Source organism: Bombus flavifrons, chromosome 8 (genome assembly GCF_040668555.2).
Source record: "Bombus flavifrons isolate JBK064 chromosome 8, iyBomFlav1_principal, whole genome shotgun sequence".
Lineage (NCBI taxonomy): Eukaryota > Metazoa > Arthropoda > Insecta > Hymenoptera > Apidae > Bombus > Bombus flavifrons.
Window position 1 is genome coordinate 1926972 of NC_138449.1, and position 16801 is coordinate 1943772.

Consider the following 16801-nt stretch of genomic DNA (forward strand, 5'->3'; position numbering starts at 1 on the left):
GAGTTTAATGAAATGGCAAATTGAATTTATGGGAAGAAGTCGGGGGAACAGTAGAGAATGATTCTTTACGAAAGAAGAAATAGGAAAATATATTTTATGATTTTTGGATGAGCTGTATTTTAAGCTTCTCCTACATCATTGACAGTTTATTCTGTGAGCAATTTTCGCGAAGCTTTAAGGAATTAAGTGAAGCAGTTCATTCTGAAAAATTGTGACGCGTAGATGTTATCGGTTTGTTAGAGCCTCTCTTTCTATCTTTGCCCTATTCTGCATATAGTATGATGTTTAATAAACTTTGTTGTGGAAGTCAATATAAAATCAGTATGTATCTCCAAACCAACAGTGGTTAATTATCAAAAATATATGTATAAGACATATCATTTTACACTTTTTACTATACCTAGAAATAGTTGAGAACACACAAAATATGTATATTTTTATATTTCCTATTCTCACTTTATAAAATTATTTACCATGTTTAATAATTCTTTATTGGGCGAGAAGGAAACTGTTACTAGGCTAAGCTCTCTTGCACAAAAGAACTAATAATATTAAAAATCTAGGTATAATTAAAATATTTAGTACTTTATCTCATTACAGAAGGAGCATGCAAGAACATAACAAAACTGCAGGAAAGCAGTACATGCAGTGGAGTAAAATATTTGGACTTGAAGTAAAGCAACTATTGTAAAAATATTACTAATCTTGCGCTCAGTTTGCTACAACTTTCGTTCTTTTAGTATCGCAATAATTTTGAAATGCCTCTACAGCTTCTCAATATCCTTCTCTACTTCTACGTTCTTTCATTCCACGAAACAGAGAGAAGTACAAAACCGAAAGAACACGGCCAACTGGCGAATCAGTTCTGCAGAAAATTACTCGAGTTCGGTGTCTTTGTGGTAGAAAATGTGGAACAAGCAGACACCTGAGGGCTCGAATTCCGTTCGGAAGAAGTTCGAGGCGAAAGAAATGCGGTTAATCAATTGGCAAATTGTTGCCCGTTATTCGACTACGTCGAACTATTCTCTCGATGGTACCTTCGACCCGGTGCAAGACAGCTTTCGTTCTCTCTATCGAGCTGACTGCTCCCTCGAGCAACATCCAACCCGATTTATCGAAACGAGAACTATACTCGATTCCCCGGAACAGCGTGTCTTTTTCCAAGAGGCAGGCCACCATGCTGCCGGCAATCCAGATCAATCGAACGACGCCAATTATTGGATTCCCAAGGATAGAGTCGTTGATCGTGACACGAGAAAACTGGGCGATCCAGCTCCTCCGCGAGAATTGACCTAAAGTCTATTTTATCGACCGGTTATGCTTCATGGTTTTGTTGTTTCCGTTGCACGTTTCTTATCAAAGAGTCAACTACGAGCTGCTGGTATTTTGTTTCAAGAGTTGATCATGTGGAATTTAGAATGATCGAGAGATGTAGGTATGTAAATTAGTATATTACTTTCGATAGTTATACTCTGACGATTTAGAATTTTAGATAGCTTAGAAAACTGTTTTGTAGCTTAAGTTTTCATCACGAAGATTGGAAAATTGTTCTTTAGATTAAATTTGCTATTAAAAATTGGTATTAAATTTGGTAATTAAATTGGTTAAAGGAATAGGTTGAATTATTTATTGAAGCGATTATGGTTCATTGCTTTTTTTAATCTGTTGTCTATCGAAGAATCGTCTGTACTTTTCTAGTATTTCACTTAGAGTGTTGATTTCTAGTTCCTAGCTAATTTCAATTAATAGTTTTTAATAAAAATCGACCAACTGTACAGCTGCGTCTGACAATCGCAACTGTAACAACGATCAGAATGCGGTCAATCTGCATTTAATGGCGAGCAATTCGAGATTGGCACAATTCTGGTTTCTCGAATCGTTGAAAGATGCATTGTTTTTCGCTAGGAGAAATTCCATAGAGCACATTTACGTCGTTCAATGTGACGTAACGTGTTCCATCCGCGACGGCCTATAAAATCCTCTCGTCTAGAACATAAATCTTATGTATGCATCTCACGAAATTCCATTCGACGAATACGATTCGTTCAGGTTCCGCGTCTATCACAATTAATTAACGTCTACTGGAATCTACTTACGGTAAATTTGAAATGCAAAGACAGATCAATTAAGATGACGAGGCGGATAAGAATCGTTACTAAATTCTAATTACCAGGCAATCAAGTGGTGCAACGATTAATCGATAAGTAACAATGATTTATGCCCATAGAACAATCCACAGATCCCTTAAACACGATTATCGATTCGTAGTGAATCGATAAGTACGATCTGAAATCTCATTACAGACTATGTTTAACGTAACCTCCATAATTGTAATTTCATTTGCTTATAAGAAACAAAATTATAACTCTTAGATCCTATGAAATACAGTGAACACGTTAAACATTAACTCCTTTATGTACTATGTCGTGTAAATATATAGAAAATTATGCTTTAATATGTTATTAACTAATTATTTAATTAATTTTTATTGTATTATTTAGTTATATTATATTATTTATATTATATTACTTAATTAATCTAATCTTTTTAAGAAATATGTCCAGAGTATATCAATGAGAGTATGTTTAAATTCCTATTAATAATAAGAAACATATAACGTACAAAAATATAAATAGATTCACAATATATTTTTATAAGATATGTAGATATTTTAGTATATAAAATGTTATGGATCTTGAATCCATAAAGGCAAAAATAAATGGCTAGAATAATCGAGTAAATTAAAAACAACTTATACCTACAGGTATGTGTTATAGAAATGTGTGTTAATTGGATAAACAACAAATGCATTTCTTTTCAGTAAAACTAATCAATCTTTTTCATCTTTATCTTCGAATTAAAGTATTAAATCTCTTGTATACAAACATAGGGAAAATATTTATTATTACCAATCGATAACAACAATTTTTTTCATAACACGTAGAAAATGATAGAATAAACTTTACTTCTGCTTCACGAAAGTTGAGATAAAATTATATCACTTATAGCGCAGGAGAATTATAATATACGATAATATATGTTAGCGATATGTGTACTATAAATAGATACCATTATCGAAGATATGTATTTTAAGAACACAAAGTTAAAACGGTACCGGATGTTTCACGACCAAGTCCCCACTCCAAACTCCTCGAACCAAATTATCTAATTATTCGTCGATTGTTAATCTTATTGTAGGATTATACCGCTAGGCCGGAAAACCTGCTCCGTTAACAGTTCTCGTTCGAGAAAATTACACATTCTCGTGAAACGAACGTCGATACACGGAGTATTTATTAGACACGGGACATAAATTTCCCTTAAGACCTTGGATCTCGCAGGCAAATGATGATGAATTACCATGACCGAGAAAAGGCAATTTCCTTAGAGTTACGGAACATCAGTAATCGTTTCGAGAAAGAAATGAGCGAAACACCGTCCTTGCCATTCACCGAGAACTTACAAACATAATTCAATAAATTAATCATCTCTTGATTAACTTGGCGATTTTACCCAATCTTCGTAGTTACTTATCTCTACATTTCTGTGCAACACTAATTATATTAATATTATTAATATAAATTATTAATTATCAATCATGAGAGAGACACTAATAATTAAGCCCAATTCAAGGCTTTACACAATTCTAAGTGACATATGTAGTTTATCATGGATTTTTTTTAACAAATATTGAATAACATACCTAGTGCGTTGTTAGCTTCGTATAGGTTAAATAATATGAAATTTCATGCGGAAAAATTTATCCTAACGTTGTAATCATTCGTAAGAGTGCAAATTCTATCTGTATAAAGGATTCGTTGTATCGAGCCTGGATAGATAACGTGATAATTTAAAAGATGAAAGATTTCTAATAGGTCGAGTGGAGAGCATTAATTTAAATTTTATTAAAACGATAAATACCGTATGAATCTTATATAACTTACACTGAACTTTCTATTTGAACCTTCAATATTTTCATATATACACAACATACATTATTAACCCCTTAACCTACGATTTACGTTCGAGAATTTACGTTTGGTCCGATCATCCACTACGGGCTATGCCCGTAATATTTACGTTTGGCCCGATCATCGTACTACGGGCTATGCCCATAGTTGTAGGTTAAGGGGTTAATACATATTTCACACATAAAACAACTATCAATGCATACCATCAGTAGTACAAATAATTTACAAGCAGTATAAGTAAGAACAACCCAACGCTCAATGTATTAATACAACGATATTAGAATTATTGATTTGCCCATTATCAGTCTTGTACAGAAAGCAAAGCACTGCTATAACTCTTCATTTTACCTTCCGGTTGAGCGTCTAACAGCACTATCAACATCAAAAGCTAATCCGTAAATTTCTCACGACAGGAAGCCGTGCCTTTGATCTAAAATTAACAACCGACCATGTGCCACATTCTCATAACGTCGTTTTGATGAGAAGAGGCGGAACCTGTCGATGACTAACTCATATCTCATAGTACGTGTATACCTGGGCTAGAAGCCGACCCGGCCGGTATCGATAAATTTTTCCATAGAAGCATCTGCGGTCATATTTTTTCACGCGTCGTGATACAGCATGAGGAGCAGCAGGATGTCTGATGAGACACGGGACTGGTCGTAACGCGATCCTCGTAACCGCGGGCTAGGATAACTAGGTAACGGGTAGCACACAGCCACTAAACGCGTTCGTCCTCCTATACTGCATCCTGAAACCTTCACCGACTATTCAGGATACGCTGAATAATCCGCTACCAGCTTTTATAGCGGGACAACGTCGCAGGGCGGTTTCCATTGCCTCAAAATTCTAACATAAAATAGTATACATATACAACGAGGTAGAGATATTTGAGTCACCTAAGCTTCAACATCTTATATGAAATTCAACAGATATCATTGGGCTTCAGGACGTTTACCAAAGAATGGAAAACTACTTTAGGTCCAACAGAAGAAGATATCAAAAACGAGAAAATAATTCGAATAATTCTATGATAGATAAAATAGCTTCCAGAAATAAAGTAATATAGGCAAGTAATATACTACTGAATTATAATGATTACAATTAAGAGTATTGACATTAGTTGAACAAACTCTTCTTGTGAAGAGTAGAAGTCACATCCTTGTAGAAAACTGTCAATGACCGTCAATCTGTCAATGTATGTGATATTTCACTGTTTATCACGCCATTAGTAACGAATTAGATATGTAATCTGTTTTCAAAAAGGTCACTTAAGAATTATATTACCCAAATTTGACGAATTACAAGGCAAAACTTAGGCTTCGCTCAAATATCCTTCTGGTCCAAATAATCTTACCTTATCTATATTCTAAAAGAAAAACTATTAAAAGAAACAGGAATAAATGGAATGGATACGACTATTTTCGTTGATTAATTCAATTAACAGTATTCACAATGGTTGACAACTCGTCAGCTACTGGTCACTTGGCTCGTCTAGCTGCTTTTGTTTGTGCCTCAGGTTCGATGGCTTCTAAAGCGGCTTTTCAAGGCCGGTTACGAGGCAATTCCATGCAAACTAGCTTCCTTAGGGACACAAATAACCATCCATCCTGCGATACAATCGCGGAAGCTTTAAATGTTTCCATAGTTTCAAAACTTATTTAATGGAATTTAGGTAAATGACTTAATCGACGTTGAGAATTAATTCGATGATTACGGTGAAGTTTCCTTTATGGCATTGAGCTTCCTTCGTCCTCGATACCATTTACTTTCTTTAATTTATGATGTAACGATTATTCCCATTGATTGATTAAAAACTCAATTCCTCTATTAGCAAAAACATAAACCGCATCCTCTGTATCACTCGCCGATAACTTTCTCGTCCAATTCCACGTATGTACGAGTTTGTTTCGATTTTCAACGAGCAACACACTCTTCTTGGACTGACGAACACGAGGAAAATTAATCTCGGCGTGTCAAACGTCGAAATGAATTTTCTTCCAACTGGTGAAATTGTTCCACCTCGTTAACGCAACGAATTCATTTCTTCCACAACGGTTCATATGACAAGACATTTTTTAGCTTGATAAGATGACACCTGCTGAGCTCTGCAGGTGGTCAGCTATTATCGTACGCGTATTTGCACGAAGAGGCAATTGCATGATCTTGACAAGAGAAATTGGATATAGATTAGTATAAGCAAAGAAAATTAGGATGTAGTAGAATGTATACGTCGAATGTCTTTTTTGAAGTGGAATCATCTATTTCTTAATACACGATTGAGTATATAATTCCCTACGGAAAAGGTATTACTGGACTAACTATTTGTATCAAATACCCAATACTTTCGAAGTATTTTAATTTCTACATTTAAAAAATCTCTTGTACATTCTCTCAAATAATACCGTAGTTATACATATAGCGTAGTAATATATACAATTATTTTTACTTTAATCGATATATATTAAAAGCTTCTAAATACTAATGTTCGTATTTTTTCTTGTTAACAAAAACAGCTATACGATCTTTGCACCAAAATCCTTCGCCTCCAAAGATCCCGCAGCGAAAGGATTAAATGCAATTAAACTACACGAAGAATTACAAGCGACTTCAAACCACTCCTACAGCTGAAAAAAGAAATCTACATGTTTACACCTAACTGCTATAATTCATCCAAACACGATTCTACACATCCACTCAATCTTTCCCTACGAGCAGGGAGTCTTCGTTTACCACACGTTCAACACACAAGGAGTTCGTTGGTCGCTATCGATCGGTTGTTCTGTCTCGAACTCATGTATCCACTCCACTATGTACGAAGCGGATTCATCGTCAGAAGTCGCGTTAACACATTTCCACTTAATGAACCGTTACCGTGCGAAGCAGCTTCTGGCCAAGAGGCTGCATTCTTGTCCAATGTGTATCTGTACGCGGCGAATGACCGGTCGTAAATTGCCACGGAATTGGTAGCGAAAGGCCCGGATCCCTTATCATGACGATCGACAGATCGAACCTCTCCTGTGGCGAGTCATCAACGCGAGAACACATGGTGTTACGGTAATACAAGCTTCTGCTCGGTTACCATGACTTCTTCCTGCCCGCCTGTGGGAACAATCAATGCCACCAAGAATACTTTGTCCCTGTTCATGCTTGTTATTTCGATGTTTCTTAAATTGTACGATTTGTAAGAATATAGGAGTGTAGCAACATGGCGCGAGAAAATTTCCATTTGAGATGGTTGGTGGAATTGCGAAGATTCGTTGAGATCTGAGACAGGTCTTTTACGGCCACTGCTATTTTAAGATGTTTACAATTATTTATATACTAATTGTTTATACTAAATGTCTATATACTCATTTGAAATCAAGAAATCTTATTGGCAATTGGGATTTTTATTGTAAGAGTATTACAAGAAGTGCAACACTCGCTTAAACTGGTTGAAAAAAGGGAAATATAATATAGAAATAAAGAAAAATTAATATATTTTATACTTTCTTTAAATTAAATAAATTTGAAATAAGTGGTAAACACTGAAGCTTCATAACATGATAAATAATCCAAAGTGACGAAATTAACACAAATATATTTTACATTTCTATTGGAAATTTTCACTTCTGAGGATTTCCAATTTAATCTTGCCATTCGTTTATCATTCCAACTCTTCAATTCGACTCGCGTCTTAAATTGCTACAAGGAAGTAGATTCAAGCCAAAAAATCATAAAAATTGGAATCCTCCAAAAGAGCATTAATACCAAACTTTTAATCTGTTAGACAAACATGGTTCTAATCCTCGTAAATGAGATACAGTCGTAAAGAGTGGACTGATAAAGTTGTTCTCTAAAACGAATAGTTGAAGACTTGATTGTGGCGATATGTACGATGTATACGTCGATAGTGATAACTGATGCGGAACGAAGCCATGTAAATCAAGCTTTACGTGAGTCTAAATAAGAAATCGTTCGAGAAAAATGGAACAAAGATATTCTCTTCTACAAAATTGAAGTTTTACGATGAAGGCTGCAAGGTGAAATAAACGTATACAACTAGAAACAGTAAATCAAATGGATTCACGTAAAACGTATTCCAGCCCGATATCGAAATGATTGTTTTATGCAAAATGGACACTGACTCGTTCCCGCAAGAACGATTTTATTCTTCCTTACAAAACGGAAATTGTACGATGAGAAGGCAGATGGGAACGAAGCTACACGTCCGAATAGGTGCCAATTGCGTGGAAATAGTGAATCGAAGTCCTTTCATTTGTGGGTATTATCTTTACAACATCTCGCATTATTTTCTACAAATTGAAACATTTCAAAGCGAACGCTTGAAGCATTGTGAATATTTCTAAAAGAAGTTAAATGTCTAAGAATAAAAGAAATAAAATCCAGCACACGGTAACCTGGTTTTCAAAGCATGTATGTTATTCGAGAAATAGTCATAGAGATAGTTCTCCAAGCAAATCTAAGATCTGAAGGCGACGTTGATAAGTATATGTATTACTCTGAATACATAGTGAGTCTAAACTTCAAATACCGTGTCATCGATCCTCGGGATATTGTTCTTTTTCGATGTTCATCGTCGTTCTCGTGGAGTCCCGTTCCGGTGTCGGAATACCGCACGAGCGACGGCCGTAAAGAAGCAACAGAAGCAACAGCGTATCGATGAAACATGAAGAAAAAGCCTGCTGGACGTATATTTTATCAGGCTCATTTAACCGACCTTAAATTTAAACTCACCCGGTTTATTTTCTTCCTCATTTGCTAGCTTCGAGCATCGATTATAGATTCAAGACCTAGTGCATAAGCAAAAGTTGACGAAGAAGAGGTTGGATGAAGACGAGAATGACGACGTCGATAGAACGATCGCAATGATAGCAAAGAAGACTCAAGAAAGTAGGAAGGTAAAATAAGAAGATGCGAAAAGAGGATGAACGGGACAGAAGAAGAAATGCATATTTACTTGGTCGCATGACCGCCCAAGAAATTTAATCCCGAGCGATCGACCGCAACGACAAGGAAACGAGGCGACACGGAAGAACAATTCGGTCCTTCGACGTTCGACTAACGTCCTCATCCTCGTCGTCGTTGTCGTGCCTGTACACGTTTTGGAATTCCATCGAGGAACCGTCCAGCCTATCTCCTCGCGGGAAACCATTGGCGAAAGCAATCGACGCATTACACGTGACGTAACGGACACGTGCTCGAGCCGCCTCTCGTGACCGTTTCCGCCGCGTGGAACCAGTTTTCCTTTTGGTCCCAACCAACATGACGCTCTTGCAGTACGATTCTCTTCGACTTGTCACCTCGTAGATTGCCGTTTAATTGTTCTATTAATATAAACGATAGGAAACCTTATCGTAAACATCTAATTTGCATGGCGAACGTCATTTGCCAGTTTTTCGTTTGATTAATTGCCAGAGATGCCGCAAGAAAAAATGTTCTGGATCAGTTTATTGTCGATTATAGTCAACTAATTTCTGTTTTAATCTGTCGTAATTTTATGTTATTGGTATTATTTGAGGATGTAGTATTTGAGGCGATTTTAATATTCTGGCCTTTTAATATTTAAATCTCTTATAACATCTTTATGGCCGTTTTATATATGTAATTATCATAAATAGCGATGTGCATGCAGATTTATAGGCCGAGTTACGACTGAGATTCTATCTATTCAAATTTGGTAAAACCAATCTCAAGAGATAAATTCAATAATTAAGATAAATTATATCCGAAGTCTTGTTATAGATAGAAAACTATTTTCCTACAATTTTACTTTTTTATAAATGTAATGATCTTAGAAAATGCAAACGCATTAAATGGGACTACTTATTTTTGATTCAATTCATCGGTGCAATCTGTGCCAAAAAGAACTAGAATACAACACTATCTCATCTAGCCATCTTTCTATATAAACTTTCAGAAGTTTAGACCTGTAAATTGTATTTTATCTGTAATATATAGAATAACTACACTATACATACAAATAACTCCAATTAAAGTGGTACATGTATTGAAAATGATTAGGTTATATAATTATATTCCCATATCAAAAAAGTAAATTTGGTATATTTACATAATACTACTTTTGCATATTTTTTATAAATATGTAAGTAAGAAATCTAAAACCAGGCAGATTGATCGCTTCTATTGTTCTAGTGTTGAAATCCTTCGATTTTAACATTAAAGCGATCGAACATTAAGTAGTCTCGTCTCGTTAACCGCTCGTTAGGAGAACGATCGGTTGATCGCGTCAATTTTGCGCTAATAAAATCGTTCGTGATGAACGATTACGTTGCGTGTAATCCGTGCGGGTCTCATTTAACCGCGCCACAGGCGGCGTGGAACAAGCTCGAAGAAACAAAGGTATCCAACATACACGATCGCAAGAAAAGCAGGAGTGTCTAACAAATCGTCTCCTAATCGCCTTTCTCCCTTACAATCTTTAACGAAACCTAAATCCTCCTCTCTTTGCTGTTTTTCGTCTCAGAAGCTCCATTCTGCTCGTCTGCGCTGTTGGCTTGCGTTTATAGCCAGCTCATTATTTATTACTTCGTTACTATTATTTATTTATTTACTCCTCGGAAATCTAATGGAACATAATGACGACGGGTGCCAGGCTCTGTCTATCTGTCTCTACTTTACTTCGTTTTTCTCTCTTCCTTTTGCTGGCTGGCGAGAACTGGTGAGGCACATAGAAGAATAGGTTGGTTCGAACTGCACACACCGGGTGTTCGTAAATCAACCCCTAGCAACACGAATTAACCGGCAGATCGTAAAACTGCCTATACGCCCTCGCTGCAGGACTGAAATTCTACCTTGCTATATCGCGGCGAATCATTATTGCACCCGTTTAACATGCTGGAAGGCAAACGAGAGGAATTGATCACGCTTAATTGATAGACTTCATTCCGTTGAATCAACCTTGTTAAATTTCTATCCTTTCAGCCAGCAATTTTTAAACACGAAGATAAATTATGTACATTTCGGGTACTTGTTGCAAAGATAATGATAATTGTATCTGCAATATTAAAACATTGATAATTATATCCATGGAATTAAAATATTGTAAACTGAGTAACTGGACAAAAATAGAAGATTAACCTGAGACCCAAAGGCATTGTGATTATTGGTATACGACTTTATCAAATACCATTTATCTAGAACGTACTGATTCTGGTATACCAAGCGGATTAGACACGGTGTTTAGTTGGTCTAACAATCTGCAGCATTCCACGAGGCAAAAAAAGAATCATTTTTTGTAACAAATGCTCTACACGATTCTTTCCTCCAATCGCTACTCCAATTTTAATGCATCTCGCAGATCAGATTCATAAATCACCATCACCGCACGAGGCAACCATGCCTGCTTCATTCGATTTCCATTATCGTATCTTCTCGTTGGAGCGAATCCATGCCGTGGAAAAATCATCTTCGACGCTCGTTTATTCATCTTCTCTTTTCTTCCTCTTTCCACGAACTATATGTACCTAGCAGAAGATCGATGCGATGCAGGCTTGAACAGTACTATGATTCGTTCCGCGAATTCAATCTTCGTTTTCGCTGTGGGCTCGATTTTCAGTTCATGAATAATCGGCGTGGATCGAGTCGACGCGATGCTGTGCACAGACACCAGGTAGGTATAATGAGAGAATAACCGAGGACATTTACTCGGGGCGCCACATGGAACGGACCGTTATCCTCGCTTCGCGAACTCACCATCACTCTCCTTCGTCGTCCCTGGTCTTTTTTTTCCTCCTGGTCAAGTAAATTTCGAATTTTCCACCGGCTTCCCGACACCGATACTAACGTAATTATTACGGTAAACGATGACGTGGCTGAAGGACCGGAGGAACGACTGTATTAACGGGGAATAATTGATGGAGATTTTATAAAGAGGTTGGGACTGGTTTAAGTACACTAGAAGTTGTATTAGATGGTGGCATGTTCTGTCGTAAGATTTTGCTGATATGTACTTAGAATTTTATTTGGAGGTAGATCATTGAGATGTAGATAAAATCTTGCAATAATTTTTTTCGCTTGCATTTATACTCTCTGGTTTTATTATCACTTTGAAATTAATCTTATTCTGTAGGATTCTATAGAATAAATTACCTCTATATAGATTTTAATTCAATACCTTTACATACTTCCATAGAATCTTCTATTTGATAAAATTTTTTATATAATAGTATGTTATTTCTTTCTATATAAAGCAGTAGAAAATGGTGAAACTCGAATAAATAATATCAGATTGACGTGGATCATTGATCATCGAGATGTACGATAAAATTGATGTATCAACGACGCACTGATAGCGTCAGAGATTATTGGGATTACACATTTGATCGACTGTGAGGGATTTATTTGGGCGAAATGGGCCAATAAACAAGGTAATTGCCGTCTTGTCGGTCAAGTAAGGGTACTGGGATGGAACGGAGGATTTATAGCTTGTAAGAGATATGAATCACGGAAATTTCTTACTCTAAGACGAACCATTCTTCTATCTATTTCAGTCTTGCGACTCTACTAAACTATTTTCACTTCCGTGACATTTTAGTTTATACGTTTAGAATAAACTAAATAATAGAAGATCGAACACTTTTCCATCAATTTCTTAGATAAATTTGGAAAATAATGGCACCAAGCACGCATCTGTACGGTACGCAATAATCGCATTACAAAAAAACGTTGCAGACTTTGTCGAAACTAGTATATTTATTTATATATGTAACGACACAGAAGTCATAGGACGATTCGAATCGAGAGTGTCTCATGTTGTTATTTTGCCTCGGGGCATTGACACCGTCTCGACGTACGAAATGTAATAATAAACAAACTCGGGACAAAACAATATCGCCGCTACGTGCAACCGTCAACCGGAGTCGAATTCAAACTTTCCGGTACTCCTCCGGCCAGTATAAATAAACGATCATGCTATCCAGAAGAAAGAGAGTATCGAGTATCCTTATAGCGAGCGAGCGACGATTACGACTAACTCTGTATTCTGTACTTAAAACGATTTTAAATATATTTGACCGTCACAAGTATTCACTTGTGTCGTCATTTAAAGCAACACGTTAAATCATCACACCACATACATAATATTCTAGCTGGACGTTAATCGAAGTGTTTGTAACAATATCATGATAGTTCTAATATTTATTTACTTTTATTGGGAGAGAAAGGAAGGCATACATTTCCTATTCAAAGATTTCACATCCAAAAATACTACAAATACTATTATTTACTACATGTAATACTTAAGTATAAATTGAAGTTGATTTTCATTGACTTCGAGCTGTTCTTTATTGTTTTGCTCAAATTACTAGAGAGCGTAATTGTCTTCTTACTGTAACAATTTCTCTTTTTAATTTTTTTAATCAAAAGACTCCTGACAAATACCAAAAAGAAAAGATAAGAATATAACACAAAATTTCCTTTGTTTCATATCGATTAGTCTCGATAAACGGTGTATAGTATATAGCTATTTCCTCAAGCTCAATTTATGCAATTAAGAGACACGTCGCAATGGGTCGTGTAAACGTTGATGCAATTTAATAGTAATTGCTAGTAAATTCGATTTCTGGGTGGCATCGAGTTATGAGGTCTTCCTAGTAACAAAGGATGAACAAAAACCCTGGAAACATAGCGAAAAACTCGCGAATATTATTCGAAGATAATTGCCCACTTGGAATAATGTTTTCACGGATAATCCACTGAAACGCAGCTTATCCTGATTTAATGCTGCGCCTTTAATACGAACGACTTTAATAATAACGAGCACGAGCTTGGTTTCGTTTGTTCCTCATGATCGAAGAGTTGGTATATATTACATATATGTCTGTTATACATTATAACGTTCAGTGACTCATGAAAGCATTTGAACATTTATAAAAACTTTTTATATATATAGATTACGTGTGTTACATAAAACATTAAAAAATTTCATTAACATTGGAATCAAAAACTAGCAGTGGGCTGACTTATATCATTGTAATTCTCAGCCAGTCAGAAAACTACAATAGTTTTCTTTTTATACATTACTTACAGGTTAACTAATATAGAAAAATATGATCAAATTTGATATGATTATTTTCAATACTTAAAGAAATAATGGCATGCATATATGTGTAAATCTAAACCAGACATACCGTATAAATTTGAAATTTTTGCACCACTTTCAAGTCACCATGTGTAAGTATATTTTATTCAGAAATTCTTCACACATCTCCGTTCCATCATTGTTCAAATCATCTCCTATTCTCTTCAACGAGTGCACTTAACCACAACACAAATCCGACCGCCATGAACTCTTCGCCTGAAACACGCTTGATAACGCCGTCCATGTATGCTTTTTGCATCGTCTACTTAATCGGTCTTGACAAGAAACGATTGCAAGAAACACGAAGATCGCTTCCTGCGATCGTCGACGAGGGACCAGAAGCCGACCCGTGTCGGCGCGTTCCGCCGCGAAAAAATCGGTTACACTTTTATGGGCGTCCCGAGCTGAGGGAGTTTCTTGCGGCACGCGGCTCGTTCCTGCACTCCGCGCGACCAACTTCGTGCCACAACCACGCACTCCTCGCCTCTTGACAGCTTCAACATCGAATAATTTGTACCGCGGGCTAATTTACCGATCGAGAAAAAGTCGAGCGGCTCCCTCTCGAGGGGAAGCGATACACGTGATTGCCAGTAGACTGATTGCGAGGATGTCATTGGGTGTTTCAAGGAGCATGCAAAGAGATCGAAAAACGTGTAATTAAGCGAAGGAAGGAAACGTGGGGGTACGGAGGATTCGCGATGTCGATTACTTATATCGTGTCGTAACGGTGTTTTCAATGGTTTTGTGTTCGATTGCCTGATGTGCGAGTGTGGAATGATTTGCGATTGGTAACCTTCACTGCTTCTAACGGCAATATGTACTATATGTTTCTTTTTGTGACTATGAAATGGAGTGTATGGATATGTAAAAATTATGTGAGTAGCAATTGCATCCAGCAATTAGAGAATCCGAGCCGTTAAGGAATCTTTTCTCGAATCGCTTCGTTTGAAATAGTGTAATATGTGCTATGAAATGTATGTACGTATGTCTGGATGTGTGAACGCTTTTGGAACTAGATGGTTTATCTACATATGTGAGAAGTTGAAGCATCGTTTGAGTAAGTGAGCTATTATTTACTTTGATAGTATATAGGTTGTCCGAATAGTTTCTCTCGTTTTTGTTCTATTGATATAAACACCGCATTTCATAGACTTAGTTTCACGTTCGTATGAAGGTGCGCTGTTGTAGAAAACACGTTTGCGAAATGAAGACATTTTCCGGAAAACCTAATAGATTGTAAGTTGAGTGAAAAATTATTTTATAGATTTTGTGTAGGTTTGAGTCGTCTTTTTTTATTCGAAAGGCTAGGTTTTCGTAGAGCTACGCGTGAATTATGATTACGTGATCATTGCACGAGAATCGCAGATGGCCAAAATAATCTTTGACACGGATGTATCGTTCTGATCACGTAATAATATATTGCATGTTTTCACCAATAGATGCTATTATTATATATAGACTGCAACGAGTTTTGCGTCATCTTTGAAAGAACCGAGTTATTCTGCGCTTGAATCGCATGTATAATTCAACTCCCTTTAATCATAACCTATCTATTCATCTTGTAATATCACTTAGCTTTAATGTGAAATCAGAAATTTATCTTGTTCAGAAAATGAAACCATAAAAAGATATATATACATATATAATACATACAAATGTATATATATCATCTTTATTGATACAGATGATGGTGACAAACGGAGATAAGTCCCCGTTAGCGTACATACTTATGTTACGGTTGTAAATGCAGAATTTTAACATAGAATGCAAACATACATGTTTTATATCCAACCCAATCAATGCGTAGAAATTATGCAAAAATTGAATCTGTCATTTATACTATAAATCTCGAAGTTATATATGTATACTTCAATTCACCAGAATAATATTTTGTCGAAGTCGTTTCCTCGTCTCCGATTTGTCATCCTTCTTCAATCTAATATCTCGTTGTTCCTTTCCCTCTGTGCTGACGCGCGCGCACGATTCAGAGCAGAAAACAGAAACGCGTCGTCGTTTCTCATGGTCGATGACATTCAGCGACGGGCAACGGAAAACACGCGATAAAACAATACGAGTTTCATTCTCACGCGCCGACTGCGCGATTGTTCGTTATTCGGAATTGTAGCACGAATAACGTTGATCAATTTTACGCGCTGTTCTTTCTTTCTACTTTTCTGTGTACCCGGATCTAGCTCGTGACACCTGATTCAAACTTTGCCTAGTCACGTGGTAAAACGAACAATGAAGATAGGAACAATAAATAACATTCATGTAATATTTTGACATTAAAACTATCAAAGTCAAAATGATCAATTCAACAAAATTCTAACTGTGTATTTTTTAGGATTTAACAAATTTTGAATAAAATATTTACTTTACTCAAAATCTTTTAAATCATTAATATGTACCAGCATATTACATGTTTCAGTGAAATTTAAATTTGGTGAGCTAATAAACCGTTTTACTTTATTATCAATTATCGACTACATCCAGAAAGAAGCTATCTGTCATAAATTACATATATTCAATGTAAAAAAGATGTATAATAAAAATATCGAAAGCTTGTTAGTGATAGCCATGAATTATTAATTATAGTTAGTCATAGAATATTTGTGTGTTTCTTTTATATTAGTTTGACTTTGAAAAAAGATATCATGAAAGTATCTGGAGAAATAAATTTAACATGTAGACATTTTTTTAATGAATAGACTATTTAAATTCTGTA

At 36.0% G+C, this 16801-nt stretch overlaps 1 protein-coding gene and 1 long non-coding RNA gene across 4 annotated transcripts in view; one reads left to right on the top strand and one right to left on the bottom strand.

Annotated features, from left to right (window-relative positions):
* LOC138182910 (uncharacterized) overlaps positions 1-16801 on the bottom strand; it is an 86831-nt gene that overhangs the window by 42179 nt on the left and 27851 nt on the right. The window lies entirely within an intron of this gene.
* LOC138182917 (uncharacterized) overlaps positions 14409-16801 on the top strand; it is a 66725-nt gene continuing 64332 nt past the window's right edge. The window contains exons 1-2 of one of the 2 annotated variants that reach the window (XR_011173935.1): positions 14411-15133; positions 15251-15312. This is a non-coding gene — a long non-coding RNA (uncharacterized LOC138182917). Of the gene's footprint in view, positions 15134-15250; positions 15313-16801 lie in introns of both variants that reach the window. The other variant, XR_011173934.1, reaches the window with a different exon arrangement.